At 33.6% G+C, this 25,594-nt stretch overlaps 1 long non-coding RNA gene across 1 annotated transcript; it reads left to right on the forward strand.

Annotated features, from left to right (window-relative positions):
- The first annotated feature begins 17,373 nt into the window (after nucleotides 1–17,373).
- LOC148199498 (uncharacterized) lies at nucleotides 17,374–17,896 on the forward strand. Its single transcript, XR_015785815.1, has 2 exons — nucleotides 17,374–17,611; nucleotides 17,692–17,896. It is a non-coding gene; the product is annotated as an uncharacterized LOC148199498 (long non-coding RNA).
- Nucleotides 17,897–25,594: the final 7,698 nt, after the last annotated feature.

A 25,594-nucleotide genomic window follows, 5' to 3' on the forward strand; every position in this document is an offset into this window, starting at 1 on the left:
AATTGATTCTTACTCAACTTGAGATGGTTCCCAAAGAGGAGAGGTTGATAGGATTAATAATTTAAACCTATATGCATAATGAACTACTAGTATAAAAAAACTATCTATAAAGTTTAGCCAACTAAATTCCTCAGAATATGCTAAAAATTATGGATTGTGTTGTTTCCCTGTGTGTACGGCCAAGAAGAAGAGTGAAGAGCTCTTGGTACTTTGAGAGGTGTTCTCAAAGAATTTTGCAGTGAAGACGTGTGGTTCTTTATACAGGTGTTATCTTTCTATATTTGATTGTTGTGGGAGAGGTGTTTACATTTGAGAGAGTCTTTGTAAAACCTTTGTTGTAAAACTCAAATGATTATAGTGAAAGATCCTTCAATCTAAGATTGATTGGAAGGGAAACTGGATGTAGGCATTGAGGCCGAACTAGTATAAATCCTCTATTTGTCTTTCTCTTCCTATCTCTTTTACTTTCATTGCATACGCGTATTACTTAGATTACAAGAATGGTTAAAGATCATTCTAAGTTTGCAAAAATATTCAAAAAAACATTTGTTTTTATTGTCAACCAATTCATCCCCCCTCTTGGTGTTGAGAACACTTCATTTCTAACACAATTGTTGATATTGGCTAGTTAATTGCGGTTGGAGGTTATGAATGCCCTTTGTATTCTGTTGGTGACTAGAAGATGCCTATGTCTGTCGTATGTAACTGTCGACATAGTTGCTTCTACAACTCACCTATAGCCTCCCTTACAGATCATCTCCTGCCAATGCACACAAGGCAAAGGAAGCACTTATCCGCAAATAAAACTAGGATTTACGAGGTACAACAAGTAAACTTATCCTTCACTTTCATGATCATCAATCACGTATTCAGGTACTTCCCAACACTTACTCATGCTTCACTTTCAACCATAAGTCAAACTGACCCTAAACATAACCACTAACCTTAATCTCTTATTATCATCATGTTCCACAACTCCTCAAGCTTGGTTCACATCCATTCTTCATCCAATTCACCATTTTTCACCAAAATGCACTGTGATAATCGATTATCACTTAAGATAATCAATTATCTCAATGAAGTTTACCCAGAAACATCACGCAGGAAGTGATAATCGATTATCATCCCAGATAATCGATTATTCCCAAAACCACACTCAAAACCAACACGTACATAATCGATTATAAATAATGATAATTGATTATTGCTTAATCAAAACACATCCTGGACATGATTCAAGCATTCAAACATACATACATCAATCCTAGATTATGTGAAAACATAGTTAACACATCATACATGCATTCAAGAATCACATACCCATGTAAACATACTCAAACACATATAATACATCACTTGAAGCATCCAGATCCAGTCATTGACATGTGTTGATAGGGGGAGCTATGTGAAAGCTAAACACACATATATCCCATATGTGTTTTTTATGATGACAACAACAAAAAAATTTTAATAGTCTCTTGCAGACATTAAGCAAAGTTGTTGTTTATATATTTGATTGTAACTATATGACATGCATATTCATCATGTTTATATTTGTGATATGTGACTTTATTTGTGATATGCATATTCATTGGTTAAGATTGATAAAACTCTTTGCACATTGCATATCTGTATGAATTAATCGATTATAGTGTTTATGTAATCTATTAGATTCATCAGATGTCAGTATTTGCTTAACAGTGGCAAAAATGCAAGTTTTAACCGATTACATTATGCAGATAATCGATTAAAACTCGTGTATTTGCATATACTTGTTTACTGAGTGCATTGATGAGTTTTGGTGTGAAAAATTTCCAAATTTGCTTAAGTGTTATAATTAATTGATTACACTTTCTTAATCGGTTAAAATGTTCATTAGTTGAAAACTGTTTTCTTGATAAATCATAACTGCCTTAACGGTCGTATTTTTAAATGCTATGACTTGCATTAATTTTTTAATCAATTACATGCTATGCTTAATTTGTTAAATGTGTTAAATGTAATTCTATTACAGTAATGTTAATTGCTTAAATGATTACATTAATAACGTAATCGATTAATTTGCGTAAGAGTTTCCATTTCTATAAATTGACGCATAACTCTATGCATTAAATAACTTTTGAATAATATCTTTTATATCTGAAAAAGTTTGTTGAGTTCTTATATTGCAAGAGCGTTTATTCTCCAAGAATCAAGAATCATTTTGGAAAGAAATCAAAGCAAGGATTCTTGAAGAGTTGCTAAATTTTCAAAGGTTGATCAATCTGCATTGTGATGTGTACTGTTGGAAGATCAGAATATTTTGCAATCTTTTGAGATTGTGGTTTCCCTGTTGTTGCTTGACAAGAAGAGAACTTTTGAGTTCTAGTTACTTTGAGTGTGATATCTTAAAGAGGGTTCAAAGAGAGGATTGTTCATTTTGTGTTTTACTATAGCAGATTTAGAGTTAGAAATGAGGATACATTGAGAGAGTGTCTTTGTATTGCTTGTTGTAAAACTTAATCTATATAGTGGATTACTTTCTATCTCAAGTTCATTGAAAGAGACTGGATGTAGGCATTGAGACCGAACCAGTAAAAACCTTGGTGTTGTTCTTTCTATCATTTATTTCTTTTATTTCCTTGCATTCTTTATTTGCTTGCATTCCAAGAAAGGCTTAAAGATTTTGAAAAGATTTTTCAAAAGACATGTTTTATTAAGCAAAACAAATTCACCCTTCCTCCTCTTGGTTGAAAAACTAGGCCAATCTATTTCTACAATATGTTATACCCCCAATAATAGGGTGTGAAAGAGTCTCTGATAAAAACACCAAATAGGGTTTTCAATGAGCCAAACTAATTAAGCATAATGCTTACAAATGAGAACCAAGAAGATGAAAATTGTCCAAAACAAAGCTCCCAAACTAGATCTCTGATTGACGATCCGAACAGTCAAAATGAATAACTATATGTTTGGAATCCACTATCCAAAAATCAGTCTGATCCAACGGTGAACAACTTCACAACCACAGAAAAACCAATGCAGATTTGATGAAATTCTCCAAAACAAAGTTGTTGGTGGGAGGATGATTACTGCCAAACTGGACCTCCGATTAACGATCCGAACTTTTAGAATGAAGAACCCTAAGTCTGGAACCCAATGTTCAAAAATCAATCTGATCCAATGGTGAACTACTTCACAATGTCGAAAACACCAGTGCAATTTTATGTTATGCGGGAATGACCTCTTCTCTTCCTTTCTCTCTCACTGGGCTTTTCCCTCTCTTCAAATGACTCTAATGTGCCCTAATAATCTGACTTATCTTCACTAAAACAAAGTGAGACATAATAATCCACATTATTTGGCTTATTCTCCACATAGGAAGGAAACCTAGCAACCCAACACTTAACATCAAACCCTCTGTTGGGATAACCCAACAAAACATACATATTACATTCATATGGAAAACTCATCACAAATGCTAGATAATCCCTATGCCTATTCATACACAAACTCTTACCCAACAATAACCACATATAATCATAATCATATACACATGTATCAAAACAAAGATTATTAATCAAGATAATCAAGAACACATATAACATAAAACAATAAACAAATAAAAGTAAGTTTCCTCATACCTTGACCAATCATAAGACTTTATCTACAACCCTAAAACACCATCAATCTTTCTTTACATTAAGAGTTTCTCGTCGCTCTTTCTCTTCTTCTCCCAAAACGCCAGTCTCCACCATTTCTCTGTTTTTTCTCTTTGATTTAGAGTTTCTAGAGTTTCTAAACACCAAACCACCCCTTAATTAATTTATACACCAATTAAATAAAGATAAAAGACCCTTTTGGCTCTAGGCAAAAATATAAAAATAAAGAAATAACATAACAATTATGTTCTAATAAAAATATACACTCAAAAACACTAATTTGCAAACAAAAACCTAAAATCTCAAAACTACTTTATTCTTAAAATCCTTATTTTCCTCCTTCTTACCAATAATGTATACATATATTTATATTTTGAAATAAATAAATGAATTAAGGTTATTTATGTTACATTAATATATACATTAATTTGGTGTAACATATTTAATGATATTGCATAAATATTATAACGCATGCATTAATTTATTACATTAATGGCATTATTTATTAATCAAATGCATTCATTTATTACTTTTCCTATTTTAAATCTTTTTGAAACGGGAAATACTATAAAAATTAATATTAATCCTCTTCCCTTAAACTATTGTCGAAGTTTAAACCATTGTCAACAGTAATTCTTTCAGCTGTCTCTGAATATTTAGAGTTCAGAGAAATGGGCATCATCATGGAAAATGATGAAGACGAGGAAGACGCAGACATAGAGTTTTGAAAGAGTGATGAGATTATCTCAAAATCAAATCAAGGAAGTATACCAAAGGTATAGTATATATAAGCATTTCATTAATTAGATCCTCCACTTTTTTATTGTTTTATTTTATGGTTTTTCAAATTAAAAAACATTTCGTTTACTGAACATTGCATTTTTTAGTGAGACACACATATTGAGAACTGTTTCAGAATTTTTGTCAGAAAACATACATGAAAATGGAGATTATAAACATGTCAACCTTAACATATATGAATGAGTGCAGCATAATCTTTGATTTCAAAATGATTCTAGTTTCTAACAGAAGCCATTTATTTTTATGAATGACAGGATGATGATTTGGGATTATTTAGAAATGGGGATAGTTTTGCAGTCAAATTTGTCAACGTAGGATTCCCCCCATTTCATTAATAATTTCCCATCTGTCAAATATCTTGAGCTCCAACCTCTGATGGAAATTTAAAAGGAGAATAGGATAAGGATGTTAAGTGTCCGAGAGTTGCTGAAAAGAGAGAATATTTTGAGCACTGTTGAATGGTTGGAGGCTTCTCTGAAAAGAGAGAATAAGAGAAACATTTATTGATCTTTTGTAAATATTATAACTTTCCAATGTAATACTACATTTCATAGTAATTATCAGTTGAGTGTAATATTAATTTGATCTTCAAACTATTCCAAAAAATTTCATGAATTCGTAGTTGACACTGAATGTTTGTTTTTAACCAATCAGAATATAAAATTTTCTTCTCTCTTTTTATTGATCTAGACTTTGTGTTTTAACATAAGCCTTTCCATTAACCATATGGCATCCGTAAACCTTCGTGGTAACCATTTTCCATCTTGTTGACATCTAAAGAACAATTTCATCATCAAAGGTAATCCTCTGAATAAGATGGTGAGAACATCGTACAAAATGTCTTGAATAAAGCACTAGTTGTTTGCCGTGTGTTTTTGTTTTAAGCAAAAGCTAAAAGTGACTAAGCAAACTTTACAAAAACTAGAATAGAAAGAAATACCATTCAGGATTTTCATCTCAAAGTTCAAGAAGCTACACTAAATGTAATACACATTCAAGATTGTGTTGACTTCAATGACTAGATATAATATCATTCCTGCACCAGATGGTTTTGGTGCTTTCATTTATAAGAAGTATTACAAGATCATTCATATGTTCAGTGCAAATATATATCCAATTCACAACCAACTGACTCTTACCCAAAGAGGAGAGGTTGATAGGATTGATAATTTAGACCTATATGGATAACTGACTTCTAGTATAAAAACTATCTATAAAGTTTATCCAACTAAATCATAATATGCTAAAAATTATGGATTAATGTCACAAAATACAACTAAATATTTTGATGCATAAAACACAAAGTACATATTCTCCTGAATTGAGTACGATGTTTGATAGTGCAAGTAATATTCTAACTATATATTATAGTTTTCATATCAAATAAAATTATATATATTGTTTATTACTTGAATAAAGTGTAATATCTATAGAGTATATTGTTTAGATATATTAACATGATATACTTTTCTTTCACAAAATGAAGAGAGTAGAAAAGATTTACCATCCTATTCAAAATGGTAAATCATAAAGTGTAATATCTATAGAGTATATTGTTTATTACTTGAATAAAGTGTAATATATAAACTAATGTTACATTGTGATATTTATAAAGTCAGTAAACTAATTTACTATCCTATTGAGAATGTGAGATAATTTATAATACATACAGTTAAATACTGTGTCTAAAACAATATTGATTTAGTAACTTTATTAAGAAAGCTAAACTTCTGACTTTTAATATTGTCTAATTGTATGTCTAAGATTAGTTTTTTTGTTATATTCTACAATCAGACTATCCATTTTTTATGTGAAAAATTATTATAATTATTATCATTTAAAATAAATTTAACTAGAATACATAATTTAATTATTGATCATAAAAGTTACTAAAAAATAACTAATATTTTTCTAAAATTTGAAAATTTTAATAAAATAATTAAAAAAATTAAACCATTTTTTTCTATTTTAATTGTATGATAAATGATACTGAGAATAAAGTTTGTTAGGCATTTCTTAATTCAAGTGTTGGGTTGTTTTGGTTTTATGAAGGCTTTTTGATGTGTATTCATATTTTACAATTTTTTCATCTTTTTATTCTTGTTAACGGTGGTTTGACTTGTTACTTCACTTACGGTAGGGCATCTCAAAAGCTTATTTCCAAAGACATATGCTTCTCATTATTGGCCATCGAGAGATACAATTTCCTTCTCATACTCTTTATGTTGATAATATATTTGTTTTCTATAGAGGAGAAATTAGTGTCCTACAACATTTAAAATCTTTCTTACATGAATATCACACTTTCTTAGGCCAATGGGTTGTCAGACTGGTGCAAAAGAATGATTAGCGTGAACAACAAATAAAGAGAGGAGTGAATTGGTTCCTTATCGTCAATCATGTCTTTAAATATTTTCTCTTGTAATTTAAATTCCTTAGCAATAACTTAAAACAACTAAGAGAGTAACGGAGAGAGAAAATTTGCACAAAATGATGTTATATTGGTTAAGATCACAACGATCCTACGTCTAGTTGCTAATCTTAAATGAGAATTAACGATCTACGATCCATTGTCACAAACCAAGAAACTGTTACAATCACAAAGAAAATAAGGTTAGAACACTTCTCTTGTTACTCCAAGAGATGAAACTCACTTTCCTTGAAAGCCACAAGGGATGAACACCTCCTTTGAATATTTCACAAAGGATGAGCACCTCCTTTGAATCTTCACAAAGGATGGCAGACTTTGACTCAACAACATTAACAACACTAAATCACAACTCCCGTGAAAGTTCATGCTCTATCCCACACCAAGTTCTTGAAACCACACTACAAGAGTTACACAAACCCTATAACACACCTATCAAAACACATAGCAAAACAAATAAGATTTTCAAAATTCACATATTTCGTCTTTTAGAATGAGAGTCTCATTCCAATATATAGAGATCTCACTCAGGGATTCCTCCAAAAATCCCTTGTCAACTATTTAATATGTGATAATTGAGGTAATCGATTATGCATTTAATGTATGCACAATGGTCAAAAACATGCTTGAAAACTCTCATACTTGCTCGCTATAATCGATTATGATAAGTCATAATCAGTTAAGGATAATCAATTATCATAGATTGGTAATCGATTATTCCAAGACAAAATTATTTTTTGGAAAACCTTTTTAACACATAATACATGTAATAAATAATTCCTTATACATAAAACTACTGAATTACAAAAGGTTTAACATAAAAAAAAAGTCTTCATGAAGATCTTCTTGCAACTTGAGCATTTGAGACTTGACTTTGAGACATCATCCAAAATCTTAAGCTTCATCTTTATGTTAACGATCTTCTCCTTTTTTATGATGATTAAAACTCCCTTAATTTAAAGCCTTTTGTAACATGTACTAATTTGTAATGCATACATAAATTTAGGAAAAGGGATTAGTGGATAGGAGATAAATAAATTAAGTTCTCTTTAAATATATTTCTCTTCCTTTTTTATCATTATTAAAAATAAGAGCTATGTATGACTATCATATAACTCCTCCTTAATATAAGAACTCCCCCTGAATATAAGTCATAACTAAAATAAGACAATAAAAAGAAAGGCAAATTATTCATTTTTATTAAACACATGAAACATAACATAGGAAGAGAATAAAATGCAAATGGGATGCATGAAGGACATCTAGAACTCATCATTGTCATCATTAGCTAGAGAGTTAACTAAGTCTTCTAAGACATGGACCTTATCGTCTAGACTCCTAAGGAGAGAGCATACTTCGTCATCCCTAAAGGCTTGAAGAAGAGACATATCAGACAATTACCAAGACAGACTCTCTAAAGAGTAAGAGGAACTGGTTGGAGGTGGTGCAGACAATCCTGCTTTATCTTGGATGTCATCCATCTACTGGTCCTCATCTTCATCCTTTGGGTACCCCACATCATCACGATGGATGCAAGTATTTCCTTGCAAGATAAATCCCATCTGACGGAGGGAAGAACTCCCTATCTGACTCCCATTGCTCAGCCTTTTGATGATAAGACCCATGCTTTCTTCTTCTTCGAAGTCATCATCTTCCTTGGTACTAATACCTTTTTAAATTTCAGATTTGAATGCTAGAGTCTTTTTCTTTCCTTTTTCTTCTTCTTTGTTTAGTCTTTCGAGATCGAGTTCATGCTCACCAAATTTACCAAACAATGTAACCATTGAAATGGAATTGAGATTTTGGGACTCATGTTGAGACTAAAGAATGATTCCATATTTTTAGGTTTTTATGCAATTAATGTAAACATGAAACATAAATGATAAAGTGATCTGTGATAATTAAACACTTGGAAATGGAAAGATTAGAAATGATATGGAATGGTATTGTTGACGGTATGATTTCACCTACTTCACTCTTATGTATAGAGAATCACCTCCTCTTCATTAATATGCCAATGTCAATCTACTAAATTACTCAAACTCAATCCCTTGGTAGAGAGAGCCTATACTTCCTTATTAGGCTCCAATCCCTTAGAAAAGCTAACAATTACTTTCGCTTTAAGAATTGAGATTTAAGACAACCAAAGGTTCTAGTTCTATCCCTAGATAAAATTTCCTTTAGGTATTTAACCCAACTCCGGATTTACCCAACATTTCCAAATATCAAACCAACCCTAAAATCATGCCATGGGTAGCAACTTCACCACAAGCATTAAGAGAAGGAATTAACACTAACAATCATTGAGCTTATAACAATGGTGGAAATGGAAGAAGGAAGAAGACCCAAGGATGAAGAAGGACTGCTCCCACAACTCCTAGCTCGCCTCCAAGAGCTCCAAATGAGAGAAGACGCGTCTAGCTGTCAAAAGATCCAAAGCTCTTTGCGCCTCCGAGTTAAATAGGGCAAATCTGCCATGTCAGTAAAGTTGGCGCTCAAGCGCCCATAAGGAGGGGCATTCAAGCGCGCCCTAGTCGTGGCGCCCGGGCTAGCTTCAGTAGAATTCTGGTTCTTCATTTTTGTTGTTTTTCTTGCTTTCCTTGGTTTCCAGTGCCTTCGTTTGATGCATAGACTTCTTCCGACTACTTTAAGCACATAAAAGCAGGGATTAATGACCAAAATATCTCATTAGAGCTTAAGGTGAAACCACTTAACAAAGTAAAAGAAAACTAGGATTTACAAGGTAAAAAGTTAAGGAAGGGTTGACATTTTCTCTTGATTCATTACTGAATTCATGGTAAAATATGTCATTATCAACTCACTTATAGCAGTCACTTTTAGTTGTCAAGTCCTCTCCAACAATTTTAGAATTTTAATATTTAATTCATCATTTTTTAAAGACTTACCTAACCCAGTGACATGATTCACAATATAAGTGAAGAGTTTATGGACATTGATGAGTGCATATTTATGCCCACATTTATGCTTTAAAATTCAAATTTTTGATGGGATAATTGTGCTTAAATGGTTGATTTTAAGTGAATTTGTGATGATTGGAATTGTTGGGTTTTGGGAAATAAAGAGACGTAAAAAGTGAGTTTTAGTGCATAAATTATTCTTGGATGTTCTAATGTTTATTTGTGCCGCTGAAAATATAAGTTTTATTGGTCCAAATGGCAATTCAAGGCCCAAAGTCAAATTTTATATGGAAAATTCAGAAGGGGCTAAAGTGCAGATAGAGGAAATTTCAAGATATTTATGCAATTTTGGAAAGTCGGAAAATCTAAAAGATAAAATTTAGTTGTTGAATTTAATTTGGGAATATCAACAAAAAATATCTTCCAAATAATTTTATCATTATCTAAATCTTTTAGTTATTTGGAAGATATAGGATATAAGATAATTAAGTTAATATCTATCAAATATTCTTTAAAATTGATTTAATCTAATGAATATTTGAAAGGTATAATATATCAACAGAAAATATCTTATCAACAAACTATTCAGAGTCCAAGCCCAATCAAGCATATATAAAGAGACCCAAGGGAGGCAGAAAAAGGGGACTTCACTTAATTCATTCTCTCATACTCCTCTCACTTTTCTTTCATCTTATATTCAACTCCATTCATGGAGAGCTAAGCATCTAGGGCTATTCTGCTGTAATTCCATGACGGATTCTGAGGTTACGTTCAGTTAATGCAATTGTTTACTTTGATTATTGATTTAAGTTGTTCTCTCTACGTCTTTCATCTCTCTATCTTGTTAAAAGCAAAGATTTTTGCATCATAATATGTTTGAATCTACATTCATATTGATTATATGAGTTTTAGGGTTTCTAGGTTTAAATTGAGAATCTACTTTGATTTAATTTAGGAACTTTCATATGATTAAATAGTTTTTACTATCAATTGAGAATGTACTTTGATTGATTAGTAATAATTTCAACTATAATCAATTGAGAATTTACTTTGATTGATTAGCTTTTAATTGGTTAGGAGATTTAAGAATAGACATGATTAAACACAATAGAATTTGATTGAGAATGTACTTTGGTTGAATTTATTGTGAATAATCTAGAAAGGTTTTGCATCTGATTGAGAATTTACTTTGGTTAAATGCATGATGGCCCTCAAATTAATTAAGAATGTACTTTAATTAATTTGAAAATTAAACAATAATCAATTGAACAATTATCCATGAATAACTGATGATGAATCTATCTTGGAAAAGTAGTGGAATTAACCTATTTCATTGTAACTGTTTTTAAGTTTCTTATTTATTCTTTAAACACTCTTCAACCATTACTTTTATTCATAAGCATTGCATAGCATTCGTAAGAGTCACATATATTCAAAAGCAATTTCGTGTTCGTTGGGAGACGACTCAGGGTTACTTCAACCCTGTCTACTTTCTTGAATACTACTTGCACTACAAGAAAAATCACTATTACATACCGCCAAAATCCGTATATAACATCAAAAATCCGTATATAAAATGATTTTACATACGAATTATATACGAACAAAAATCTGTATATAAAAAAGGCGTAGCTAAGTTACATACGGAAAAATCCGTATATAAATTACATACGGATAAATCCGTATGTAATTTACATACGGATATTATATACGGATAAATCTATATGTAATTTACATACGGATATTATATATGGATAAATCCGTATGTAATTTACATACGGATATTATATACGGATAAATCCGTATGTAATTACATACAGTACGTACATATGTATCTATTGTTTATAACATATTTAATTAGATTGGTTTTTTCTGATAGTTATATAATTAATATTAAAATTTTTACACATTAAAACTTCTCATAAAATTTTAAATAATTACTACCAGATTATAAATGTTAAGAATTTATAATATATAATTGTGTTGAAAATCAAAAAATTAAAACATGAAAATTTTATTTGAATACTCTATAAAGAGAGTTCAAAGAAATAAATACAACTACTTAATATTAATATCTCATAACACTCAAATTTAACTTTTACAATAATTTAAATCTAAAACAAACAGGTCCTTGTGTAACATAGAGTTGAATATTAACTTAAACTATAATTTACACCTAAAACAAAATCAAGTCCTGACTTAGAAAGAAACTCCAAAGTAATTGCTGATAGCTCTGCAAATGTTGCACATATAATTATTGGGTGGAAGACCTTTTTCAAGTTTGATGGCAATCTGAAAACAAAGGAATAAGAAAAGGCATAATTATAGTTAGTTCTAATAAAATGCAAATACAATGTTGCATGACAATATAACATTTTTGGTCCATTTAAATGAGCCATCAAAGCAATCAGCCATAGAGGTTGCTAATGCTGTGAAGAATCAAGCCAAAGAACTTGAGTAGGCATTATCTTTCTATAATAGGTACATTATCTGAATATTCTTGCTTTGAGAAAACCTTAACCGTAACACCCTAAAGAAACATGAATATATTTTTGTCTGATGCACAAAGTAAATTTCAATTGAACACTTTAAAAAAGGACTTTAAATGATAGTAATTTGAATTGCAACATAACCAATAGTGTAATGTATACAAAAAACTTAAACATGTTAAGGAAGATGAAATTTAAAACAGAAATTACATGAAGAGGAAAGAGCATACCAATCCATACTACAAAGCATGATATACACAGTTCCACAAGATCCTGCAAACCAACAATACAAAGCTAAATAAAAAACACTCAAGTTGATATAACATGCCAATGGACAATAACTACTTTTCACATCAAATTAAGGTGATGGGCCTAATAAAGAAGCAAACAAATTTCAAAAGTACAGAGTAATCACCCTTACTTTTATACTAGTAATCACCCAATTTTGACCCAATCTCTTTTTTCTTTTCCTCTTTGCCAAATTACACTCCACATTAACTCTCAAACCAAACCAACAAAATGATTCAATCTCTTTTTTCTTTTCCTCTCTGCCAATACAAACTTAATATAAATTATGCCAATGACATAATCATAACATCACCTGCAGTTCCAATTTTAAATTATATACGTCATGTAATGTAACTTAAAAAAAAATTACATAACCAAAAAACAGAACCAAGAATTACCACTTGACAACTTCCTCATATAAGCAACCTAAATACTTTACAGCCCAATAAGATTAATATAGCTTAAGCAAAAACGTATTCCATCCTTGGACATTTAAACAGGACAGNGGTATTTAAATCTCTTCAGGTCCTTAAACGTCCAATCTGTGGGGCCGGACGTTTATAATATTATAGACGTCCGAGCCCTCTTCGGACTGACGTTTATGTGCTGCCATGGGGAGTTGAAACGTTCAGTTGTTCAGTATAATAGACGTCAGCCCCCCAAAACGGACGTTTATCATATTATAGACGTCCGGCGCCACCAAGGACTGACGTTTAAACCCACCTGCGAATATCATTTTTAAATCCTCAAAGACGTCACATTAGTGACGAACTGGACGTCTATAATAGTATAGACGTCCGGCCACCAGCTCGCCGGACGTCTAAGAGTATAATATCGTGCTCCCGCGAACCCGTGACCAGTTAACGTTTGGAAACGCGAAAACACTGTTCATCGTCTTCCTCCGCAAAACGCTGCTGCGCCATTGATTTCCAGGTGCGTTTTCTCGTTTTTGGACCGTTTAAATTCATTTTCAATCCGATTATATTGCTCTGTGATGAAATACCTTTGATTTGAACCGATTAAAAATCGTTTTCGGTCCATTTTTTTGCAGAATCTTGCGTGTCCTTGGACGGCTTCCTCCTTTTCATTTCGAATCTACTTTTGAGGTTAGCTTGTTGGTTGAAAATTTTTTGTATGCATATAATTGAGTTTTGTGAATGCACGTTTTTTACTGTAAAATGTGACTGTGTAATTGGCTTTTGAATATATCTGTATTAGTTGTGTTATTATATAAGTATCAAATCATTGAGTGACACTATGTTCCCGTTTGAAATTTAAGACAAACGATTAATCTTTTAATCGTTTGTGTTAAATTTTGAATTGTCCGATTGGACAGTTTGAGAAAGTTAATTTCCATAATTTGCAAGTCCATGTCAATTGGAGTTTAAGGATAAGATTGATAAAATTTCGGTTCAGTACTTGTGTTGTTCTCCGGATGCATATTTGATTGTGGTCATCGTTGACTACTCTCATTTCGTGTATTTCGTGAGAGTTAAAACACTTGAACTAATGATTTTACGAACATAGTATGGATCGAAGCTGGATGAAGGAACGTCGCATCAGTGAAGAATATGAGAAGGGTGTTTCGAAGTTCTTGCAATACGTTGAACAAAATGCTAAGTCTGTCAACGGGACATATTTTTGTCCTTGTGTGCGTTGTCTTAATCAAATACGGCAAGACTTAGGCAATGTGCGTGACCATCTATTCATGTACGGCATAATGAGGACTTATACCGTTTGGACTTGGCATGGAGAACTACTGGAGCAGCAAACCACGTCACGAGGAACGATTATGTGGAAGAATGGATGAGTGACCATTTAGAGGACATGATACGTGATGTCGGTGAAGATAATTTTGGAAGGGCTAATTTGTATGATTCTCTTATTAATGATTCAGAGCAACCGTTGTTCCCAGGATGCTCGAACTTTACACGTCTGTCTTCAACTTTAAAATTGTTTAGTTTAAAAGCAAGGAATGGATGGACCGATAAAAGTTTCACCGAGTTGTTGGAGTTGTTGAAGGAGATGCTTCCAGAAAATAATACTCTACCTATTCGTAATTACGAGGCCAAAAAAATTTTATGTCCAATGGGTCTTGAATATCAAAGATACATGCTTGTCCTAATGATTGTGTTTTGTACACAAAGGAGTTTGCTTCGTTAAAGTATTGTCCAACATGTGGTTTATCCCGTTTTAAAAAGAAATCTGACAGAGTCACTGGTGATGAAGGTAATGATGGTGCACCTGCTAAGGTGATGTGGTATTTGCCTATAATACCTAGGTTCAAACGTATGTTCTCTGTTAAAGAAGATGCAAAGAACCTTAAATGGCACTCTGACGAAAGAAAGTGCGATAATCTTCTTCGACACCCTGCTGATTCTCCACAATGGAAAAAATTGATGACAAATTCCCTGAATTTGGTGCAGATCCAAGAAACTTAAGGCTTGCACTTGCAACTGATGGTATGAATCCTTATGGAAACTTAAGTAGCAAACACAGTTCGTGGCCAGTTATGTTGATGATTTACAATCTTTCTCCTTCGTTGTGCATGAAGAGAAAATATGTGATGTTGTCCATGATGATATCGGGTCCTAGACAACCTGGAAATGACATTGATGTTTACTTAGCACCTTTAATTGATGATTTGAAATTGTTGTGGGAAGAAGGCATCGACGTGTTTGACTCACATGTTCAGGAACAGTTTCGTTTGCGTGCAATGTTGTTTTGCACTATAAATGATTTCCCAGCATATGGAAACTTGAGCGGTTATAGTGTTAAAGGTCATTTTGCATGTCCCATATGTGAAGAAAACACTAGTTACCTTCAGTTGAAGCATGGTCAGAAGACAGTATATACAAGACATCGAAAATTTCTTCCTCGTAATCATCCTTATCGTAGATTGAAAAAAGCATTTAATGGAAGTGCTGAGGATGAGGTTGTGTGCAGACCCCGGAATGGTGAAGAGGTGTACAACGAAGTGAAAAACATTGACATTGTGTTTGGAAAACATCAAAAAGTACCTATGCAAAGAACATCTGGAAGAAACGATCGATATTTTTTAAGCTTCCATATTGGTGTGAACTTGATGTTAGACATTGTATTGATGTGATGCACGTTGAAAAAAATGTTTGTGACAGTGTTATCGGAACTTTATTAAACGTCAAAGGGAAGAGCAAAGACGGAATAAAAGCAAGACAAGATTTGGCTGACATGGGAATCCGATCTGAGTTACATCCACAGATAATAGGAAGACGCACCTATCTGCCCCCAGCCTGTCACACACTTTCCAAAAAAGAAAAACAAAGTTTTTGTAACTGTTTAAGAAGTGTGAAGGTTCCGCAAGGTTATTCTTCAAATATTAGTAACCTTGTGTCTATGCAAGACTTAAAGCTAGTTGGTTTAAAGTCTCACGATTGTCATGTATTGATGCAACAGTTGTTACCAGTTGTTATTCGAGGTATATTACCTCCTTCTGTTAGGGGTATTCTGACACGTCTGAGTTTTTTCTTTAATGCCATTTGCAAGAAAGTTGTTGACCCTCGAGGTTTAGATGAATTGGAAAATGAGGGAATAAGACTACTATGTCAATTGGAGATGTATTTTCCACCTTCCTTTTTTGACATCATGGTACATTTGATTGTTCATCTAGTCAGAGAAATTCGAATATGTGGGCCGGTCTTCTTAAGGTGGATGTACCCAGTTGAAAGATACATGAAGATCTTAAAGGGATATGTCAAGAATCAGTATAGACCAGAAGCTTCAATCATAGAGCGATACGTTGCAGAAGAAGCCATTGAATTTTGTTCAAGTTATATGCCATCTTGTGAACCCGTCGGTCTTCCCAAGAGCAAAAATGAAGGAAAATGTGAAGGTAAGGGTGTTCGAGGTGTGAGAATTCAAAGTGTTAGCAGAAAAGAAATTGACCAAGCTCATTTGTACGTCTTAAACAACACTGTTGATGTGATTCCTTACATTTCTGACCACGTTAATGAAATAAAGGCAGCAAACCCAAAAATGAGTGAAAAATGGCATCTTAATGAACATGTGAAAACCTTCTTGGGATGGTTTAAGAAAAAGATGTATGCGACTCCACATGTTTCTGAAACTTTATTGAGGTTATCTCGTGGGCCGAACACAGAGGTCATTACATATGGTGGGTACTATATAAACAATATTTCGTTTCAGACAAAGGTAGAAGATGACAAAAGCAGAGTTCAAAATAGTGGCGTCACACTACAAGCTGAGGCTGTGCACTTTGCTAGTTCTAAAGACAAAAATCCAATCACAGCATCCATCAGTTATTTTGGAATAATACAAGAAATATGGGAAGTTGATTACGTCACTTTTAGAGTACCAGTTTTCAAGTGTAAATGGGTTGATATAAATTCTGGTGTCATGATGGATGACCTTGGTTTCACATTGGTAGACTTGAACAAGATGAATTACACTGATGAACCATTTATCATGGCTAGTCAAGCAAGACAAATATTCTACGTAAGTGATCCATCGAATAACAAATGGTCAGTGGTTTTAGAAGGTAGAAACATGCATGGACATGAGGATGACGATTCTCTTGATATACTTGAGACAACATCTGTTGCATGTAGACCCACTGAAGACCCAGTTGATGACGTTGCCGATGTAATGCAGGCAATTCGTAGTGATCACAACGAAGGCATTTGGGAAAAAACAATTAATTAATAGGTTAATATTTTCACTTTTATTGACTTTATATGTATGTTCATCATAATTGAATTATTACTAACGTTGTATAATTTTTCAGGTATGTCGGCCTCAGACTCAGGATCGGGAAAGAGCAGACGTGGACGAGGCGTCACCCGAGTGGCAGATGTGACATCCGGACGCGTGGATGGTCAGAGGAGGCATGTTGACATTGACCCCAGATCAGGTCATCCATCAGGGCCAAATGCTGATAGGTTTAGGAGTTATCTGGGCAAGTTAGCAAAAAGTCATGTCTCTATCCTTCATGCATGTTGGGATGACGTCCCAGAGGTCGACAAGAACCTCTTATGGCAAGATGTTCAGGTATGTTTAGACTTCATGCAATTTGTGATATACTTATCTGTTATGTTTTCTTTTGGTAACAAGTTTTTTGTTTTAAACAGCAACATTTTGATATTCCAAACACAATGCAAATCAGAAAGAAAGTGTTATCGCATATAGCGATAAGATGGAGGGATTTCAAGACAAGGCTGACACGACTATATGTCTTTGGAGATAGACAACATGAAAATCCATCTCAGCATTATACCTTCACAGAGGAGGATTGGATGCAGTTTCGTGCATCTAGAGAGTCTGAGGAATGGAAGGTATGTTTCTTAAGATCGTCTTTCATTGAGTTTTTATGATTTTACACTTACTTATATACATGGTTTCACAGGATAAAAGGTTAGCCGCCCAAGAAAGACAAAGGTTAAACGACGCACCCCACTTGTTATCACGAGGTGGATATGCAAAACTGGAGAAGAAACTGAGAAAGTCTAGAGCCGATGCCTTGGGACTTGAGTCGCCCGACCTAGCACCTGCACCTGCTAGGTACGAGCTGTGGAAGGCTGCTCGGACTAAATCTGATGGGAACATGACATCTTCCTCAGCTGCCTTGATCTCACAGAGAATTGTAAGTTCAAATTATAAGCAGTTATTTGATTGTGTATCTATCACAGCATGTCTTCTAAGTAACTTGGTTTTTTTATGTGCAGGATGAGTTGGTTGAGCAGCAGACTCAGGGCACATTTGCTGGCCAAGGTAGGGACGACATTCTGACAACGGCCATTGGAAGGCCCGAGCACCCAGGACGTGTACGTGGAGTTCCTGGGGCGATTGGTCTTCGTGACTATTTTGGCCCTACACAGAAAACCCCCCAATCAATGAGTCAGGAGACACTGAGGCAGATGGATCTTCAATGGGAGGAAAGACTCAACCAAAGCATGAGATCAATGGAGCAACGATTCATGGAGCAGCTACAAGAACAAAAACAAATACAAAGAGCGCTTGAAGAAAAGCTGCATTCCATGACGCAAGGCAACATGGGGGTCGATGAAACTCCCACACCACCTCGTGTCAGCACTAAAGGATCATGCTCTGCTGTAGACCCCACTCAGTATAGCGGTCAATATGAGCTGTTGGTTGATGGGGATCCCCACGCATTGTGGCTGTCGGACGAGTGCTTGAGGGAGGGGAACCATTCATGGTGTTGCCATATTACCCCAGCACGTGCGTGTGACCATTGACGAGGTTCGGGATCCCCAGGCTCAGGTGCCTGTACCCACTCCAGAAATTAACTTTGTGGGGGAGGCCATAGGATCATTTATTGCATGGCCTAGAGCATTGATCATGTCCCACATCGCTACTCCACAGGTATAATGTCTTTTACTTAGTATTTCTATGTTTATTCTTCATATAATTGTTGACAAAGCTTTGACGTAAATTCTTATCTTCAGTTCACACGTCCTCAGAAGCAGCCAATTCATGATACAGTCATACATGAAGATGATGAGATGGCTGAAGCGGAGGATGATCCTCTATCAAAGTTAGTGACAAAATTACCCAGATTGAAGAAAGCATCATTAGAACTCTACTGGGATTTGAGGGTATTTGGTCTTCCCCCACATGTGCCAGTTTATATCACATTTTCTGATGCATTGGAGGTGATTGGGGGAGACAGGATGTTGAATATTTCCATCATTCAGCTGTGGTGCATGTAAGTTAGTCAATTTGGTCTTTCATATTACTTTTATTTACATTGTTATATAGTTTCTAACAACTTAACTTTGTTGTTTTAGGTACATGGACACAATCGTTGTAGACCAAGGTCGGTCTTCCATGTACGGATTTGTTGAACCTCAGACCATTCAACCGTCTGGTAACACACTTCAAAACAGACAAGATTATTTGCAAACATGGATGGATGAGTCAAAAAGAGACGTATACCTTGTGCCATACATTGACGGGTAGGTGTTGTTATATGTGGTCAGTTTATTATTATAGTTTCGTTAATTAGTTGAATAACTATTTGTCCTTCGTGATAGGTCGCACTGGCAGCTGATGGTAATCATTCCCAAACAATGTAAAATTATATTTTTTTGTTCGTTGCACAGGAGGATGAAAACTGAGTTGAGAACCATGCTTCAAGGGTAAGTGTTTCTCCAAAAATGACTTTGAATTTGATGTTCACCTTCAACTTTTATGATAAAATAGTCATATTAATTATACTTTGTGTTTTCAATCTGTACAGAGTTATTGGTAAATCTCGTGGTCAACTGGTTCAAATTTTGTATCCAAAGGTTGTAAGTCATTTATAGTTTCCTTTTCATTTATGTTATTGAATGATCTAAATTCTTAACTATTTAGTTTGTTATTTTAGTGTAACCACCAGCTAGATTCATGGGAATGTGGGTTCTATGTGATGTGTTGGATTAAGACCATCATTCGAGCAGTCATTACAGATGACTGGAATGAGGTAATGATGTATACCTTAAATACATTACAAATCATATTCATCTTCAACTATATATGAAACAATAATGAATCTTTGTTGAATTTTGCAGCGCTTCAAGACTACATCGCCTATTACAGAAGACACAATTAAACAGATAAGGCAGGAGTGGACCGCTTATCTTCTGCAAAGATGGAGTTAGGAATAGTTATATTTGTTGTTGAACATTGTTTAGTTTTAGTTTAAGTTTTATGTTGATAGTTTGGTAGTGGATTGAACTCCACATTAAGTAGAACTTTGTTTATATAAAACGCATTTCTATATTATTGCAAAATTGTTCTGGGAAATTTTTCTGCTTTTCAGGTGTGGTTTTATTCAAAAAATAAACTAATTTTAAAAAAAAAACGCCCAGTAGACGTCCGTTAGTGCACAGTCGGACGTCTATAGACGTCTGTCAGTGCACACACGGATGTCCACCCCCCAGCTCCTACCTAAAACATTTCAGCAAGGTAGACGTCAGGGGGGAGGAGGCGGACGTATATATAGACGTCCGTCCAGACACAACGGACGTTTATATAGGCGTCCGTCCAGACACAACGGACGTTTACATAGGCGTCGTCCAGACAAAACGGACGTTCATGTAGACGTCCATCCTGACACAACGGACGTTCATGTAGACGTCCGTCCTTACACAACGGACGTTCATGTAGACGTCCGTCTTGACACAACGGACGTTTACAGAGACGTCCATCCTGACACAACAGACGTCTGAGCGACGTCACCCACATAAACGTCGGGCGTACGACGGACGTCAAAAGGCCATAATATCGGACGTTAAAACCCCTTTCTGCACTAGTGATCAGACGTCCATATGACTTTAGACATCTGTTCGCTCCAGAACAGATGTTTATATGGTTGTTTTATTTACGAAAAAATGCCACCAATCATTTTTTACATTGGATATTCAAGGGTCGGATGTCTAAAGGGTGACGTTAAAGATCTTTTCTGCACTAGTGATATATAGGATTTAAGCTATTAGCGATCAAGAGATTCTTCTTTCCTTGATGAGTTATTATATTCAACATTACTATCTTTAGTGTCATGATTCAAGTTGTTAACTTGATTCATGGACAAGTCATAATTTACCTTTGAAAAAACTCTCTTTTATGGGGTATTTTCTCAAGTGGGGTTAAAAAAAATGTCTAAGTCCCTAAAGCCCCTTCTCAAGTAGGTTAAGGTGAATATTAGTGTGGATTTTGATCCTACTACACAACTTTAATTACTCTTATAAACAACATGATTTATGTACACATATAAAATTATACATTTTATTTGATATCTAAGATATAATTTTTTTATATTTAAATCAATATTTTTATATCACACTTATTATCATGTTATTAAATAAAATACATAAAATATAGTTTAATACATTTATTGACTATAATCTATTTATTAATTTTATCAATTTCTTAGAAAAAAAACTTATAGCATTTAATAAAATTGTGTGTGTGTGTTTGTGTTTGTGTGTGTGTGTGTTTGTGCCTATGTGTGTGTGTGTATGTGTCTGTGTGTGTGTGTCTATGTGTGTGTGTGTGTCTGTGTGTGTGTGTGTGTGTCTGTGTGTGTGTCTATGTGTCTGTGTGTGTGTGTTTGTGTGTGTCTGTGTGTGTGTGTTTATGTCTATGTGTGTGTTAGTGTGTGTGTGTATCTGCGTGTGTCTGTGTGTGTATGTCTGTGTCTGTGTCTGTATGTGTGTGTCTGTGTCTGTATGTGTGTGTCTATGTATGTGTGTGTTTATCTCTTTTTCTTTTTCTTGACCAATAACATTTTTATAATGAATAAAAAATATTTTTAGATATATTATAATTATAACTGATATAGAAAGTAGTTTTTTATTTTTTTTAATTATTCAAGCTCGCATTGCATTTTCGATCCTACTTTCGCCTTTCCCCTTCTAAAGCAACTCATGAGGTATGTTTGGATGTTATCAAATTTATTTCCTTTGTGAGTGACTTAGGGGTCAATGAAACCATAAACATGATTGTACCCAAAATTGTTACTTACACTAAACATATACCTAAAATAAAAAATTACATTTGATATAAGTAACTTGATATATAAATCAATTTTATAGAAATAATTGTTCATAGACTTACATCATCCATAGTTATATTAATGTAATATTCCACTTTTCTTTTCCAGACGCAAACTCTGTGACCTCTTGCCTATGCAAGTAAAATGGGATCTCAAAACCTCTCCCAAATACATTAGGATCTCATTCAACCATCATTGGCTTATCTGCAATGATGTCACAAATTTGGTATAATGCACCAAGAGTATCGTCCTCAGATAAACAAATATTCTTCTTTCCACGAATATGTTGTTACATAAAAAAATGGGAAAAGTTTGGACATCAATAACACGTAAACTTTAAAATTGAAAAGTGTAAAGTAGGAGTCCATATTGTTGTGATAGAATCTCTCTTTCAAACATTCCAAACATTCATTATGTATAGCCTTATCACTGTCAAGTACATTAGACTTCCCACAACTTACTTGTAAATGGTGTTTTCAACCTTCTTACCTCCAAATTCTTTAACCAACTTCAAACTAGTTTCCCTATGTGCACTAACTAGATTGAAATCCTTCATTGTGAATCTGTCCAAAATTTCATTCACATATTGAGATAATGCAATTTTTCAAGATTTGTCATATTAAATCATAGACTTCTTAAAATTCTCAAACATAACACCATCATTTTCAGTGAAAATTAAATCATCAACATATAAACACACAAATAACATAATCCTTCCATCACCAATCTTTACCAAACAAATCCTTCCTATGTGTATTCATATAGGAATTTTTTAAATCCTTCCTTCAAAAAATAAGCGTCAATTTAACTATACCAAGCTCATGGGGCTTTTTTAGTCCATACAAGGCTTTGTTTAACATATAAATCTTATGCTCATTTTCAAACTTAATATAGCTATGACGTTGATCAATGAATACTTGTTTCACAAGTTCTCCATGCAAGAAATTTGATTTCACATTCATCTAAAAGGTAGGCCTAAGAGTTTTATAATCAATTGAAAGTTTAACTTTTGTGGAGATTAGCAAAGAATGTTGGTTAAATATTTGGTAGGTAGATATAGGTTATAGGAATCACATGATAAGTAACAAGTCTTCTTTTTCTTATTTACATGAAAATTTTCACTTTAGTGTAAGCTTTGGTAATTGCTCTAGTGTGTCAGTAATGGAAATTGGGGAAACTTTGGTAATCAATTAATTAAGTGATAATCAATTATCACATTCTGGGTAAACTTCGCATAGTGCCTACCTTTGATAATCGATTGTGGTTTCATTTCTGAGAAGTATTCTAAGATCATTCATATGTTCAGTGCAGATATATATTGTTTTCACAACCAATTGATTCTTACTCAACTTGAGATGGTTCCCAAAGAGGAGAGGTTGATAGGATTAATAATTTAAACCTATATGCATAATGAACTACTAGTATAAAAAAACTATCTATAAAGTTTAGCCAACTAAATTCCTCAGAATATGCTAAAAATTATGGATTGTGTTGTTTCCCTGTGTGTACGGCCAAGAAGAAGAGTGAAGAGCTCTTGGTACTTTGAGAGGTGTTCTCAAAGAATTTTGCAGTGAAGACGTGTGGTTCTTTATACAGGTGTTATCTTTCTATATTTGATTGTTGTGGGAGAGGTGTTTACATTTGAGAGAGTCTTTGTAAAACCTTTGTTGTAAAACTCAAATGATTATAGTGAAAGATCCTTCAATCTAAGATTGATTGGAAGGGAAACTGGATGTAGGCATTGAGGCCGAACTAGTATAAATCCTCTATTTGTCTTTCTCTTCCTATCTCTTTTACTTTCATTGCATACGCGTATTACTTAGATTACAAGAATGGTTAAAGATCATTCTAAGTTTGCAAAAATATTCAAAAAAACATTTGTTTTTATTGTCAACCAATTCATCCCCCCTCTTGGTGTTGAGAACACTTCATTTCTAACACAATTGTTGATATTGGCTAGTTAATTGCGGTTGGAGGTTATGAATGCCCTTTGTATTCTGTTGGTGACTAGAAGATGCCTATGTCTGTCGTATGTAACTGTCGACATAGTTGCTTCTACAACTCACCTATAGCCTCCCTTACAGATCATCTCCTGCCAATGCACACAAGGCAAAGGAAGCACTTATCCGCAAATAAAACTAGGATTTACGAGGTACAACAAGTAAACTTATCCTTCACTTTCATGATCATCAATCACGTATTCAGGTACTTCCCAACACTTACTCATGCTTCACTTTCAACCATAAGTCAAACTGACCCTAAACATAACCACTAACCTTAATCTCTTATTATCATCATGTTCCACAACTCCTCAAGCTTGGTTCACATCCATTCTTCATCCAATTCACCATTTTTCACCAAAATGCACTGTGATAATCGATTATCACTTAAGATAATCAATTATCTCAATGAAGTTTACCCAGAAACATCACGCAGGAAGTGATAATCGATTATCATCCCAGATAATCGATTATTCCCAAAACCACACTCAAAACCAACACGTACATAATCGATTATAAATAATGATAATTGATTATTGCTTAATCAAAACATCCTGGACATGATTCAAGCATTCAAACATACATACATCAATCCTAGATTATGTGAAAACATAGTTAACACATCATACATGCATTCAAGAATCACATACCCATGTAAACATACTCAAACACATATAATACATCACTTGAAGCATCCAGATCCAGTCATTGACATGTGTTGATAGGGGGAGCTATGTGAAAGCTAAACACACATATATCCCATATGTGTTTTTTATGATGACAACAACAAAAAAATTTTAATAGTCTCTTGCAGACATTAAGCAAAGTTGTTGTTTATATATTTGATTGTAACTATATGACATGCATATTCATCATGTTTATATTTGTGATATGTGACTTTATTTGTGATATGCATATTCATTGGTTAAGATTGATAAAACTCTTTGCACATTGCATATCTGTATGAATTAATCGATTATAGTGTTTATGTAATCTATTAGATTCATCAGATGTCAGTATTTGCTTAACAGTGGCAAAAATGCAAGTTTTAACCGATTACATTATGCAGATAATCGATTAAAACTCGTGTATTTGCATATACTTGTTTACTGAGTGCATTGATGAGTTTTGGTGTGAAAAATTTCCAAATTTGCTTAAGTGTTATAATTAATTGATTACACTTTCTTAATCGGTTAAAATGTTCATTAGTTGAAAACTGTTTTCTTGATAAATCATAACTGCCTTAACGGTCGTATTTTTAAATGCTATGACTTGCATTAATTTTTTAATCAATTACATGCTATGCTTAATTTGTTAAATGTGTTAAATGTAATTCTATTACAGTAATGTTAATTGCTTAAATGATTACATTAATAACGTAATCGATTAATTTGCGTAAGAGTTTCCATTTCTATAAATTGACGCATAACTCTATGCATTAAATAACTTTTGAATAATATCTTTTATATCTGAAAA

The sequence above is a fragment of the Vigna umbellata genome, chromosome 4, assembly GCF_029865625.1.
Source record: "Vigna umbellata cultivar VRB3 chromosome 4, Vumbellata_1.0, whole genome shotgun sequence".
NCBI lineage: Eukaryota > Viridiplantae > Streptophyta > Magnoliopsida > Fabales > Fabaceae > Vigna > Vigna umbellata.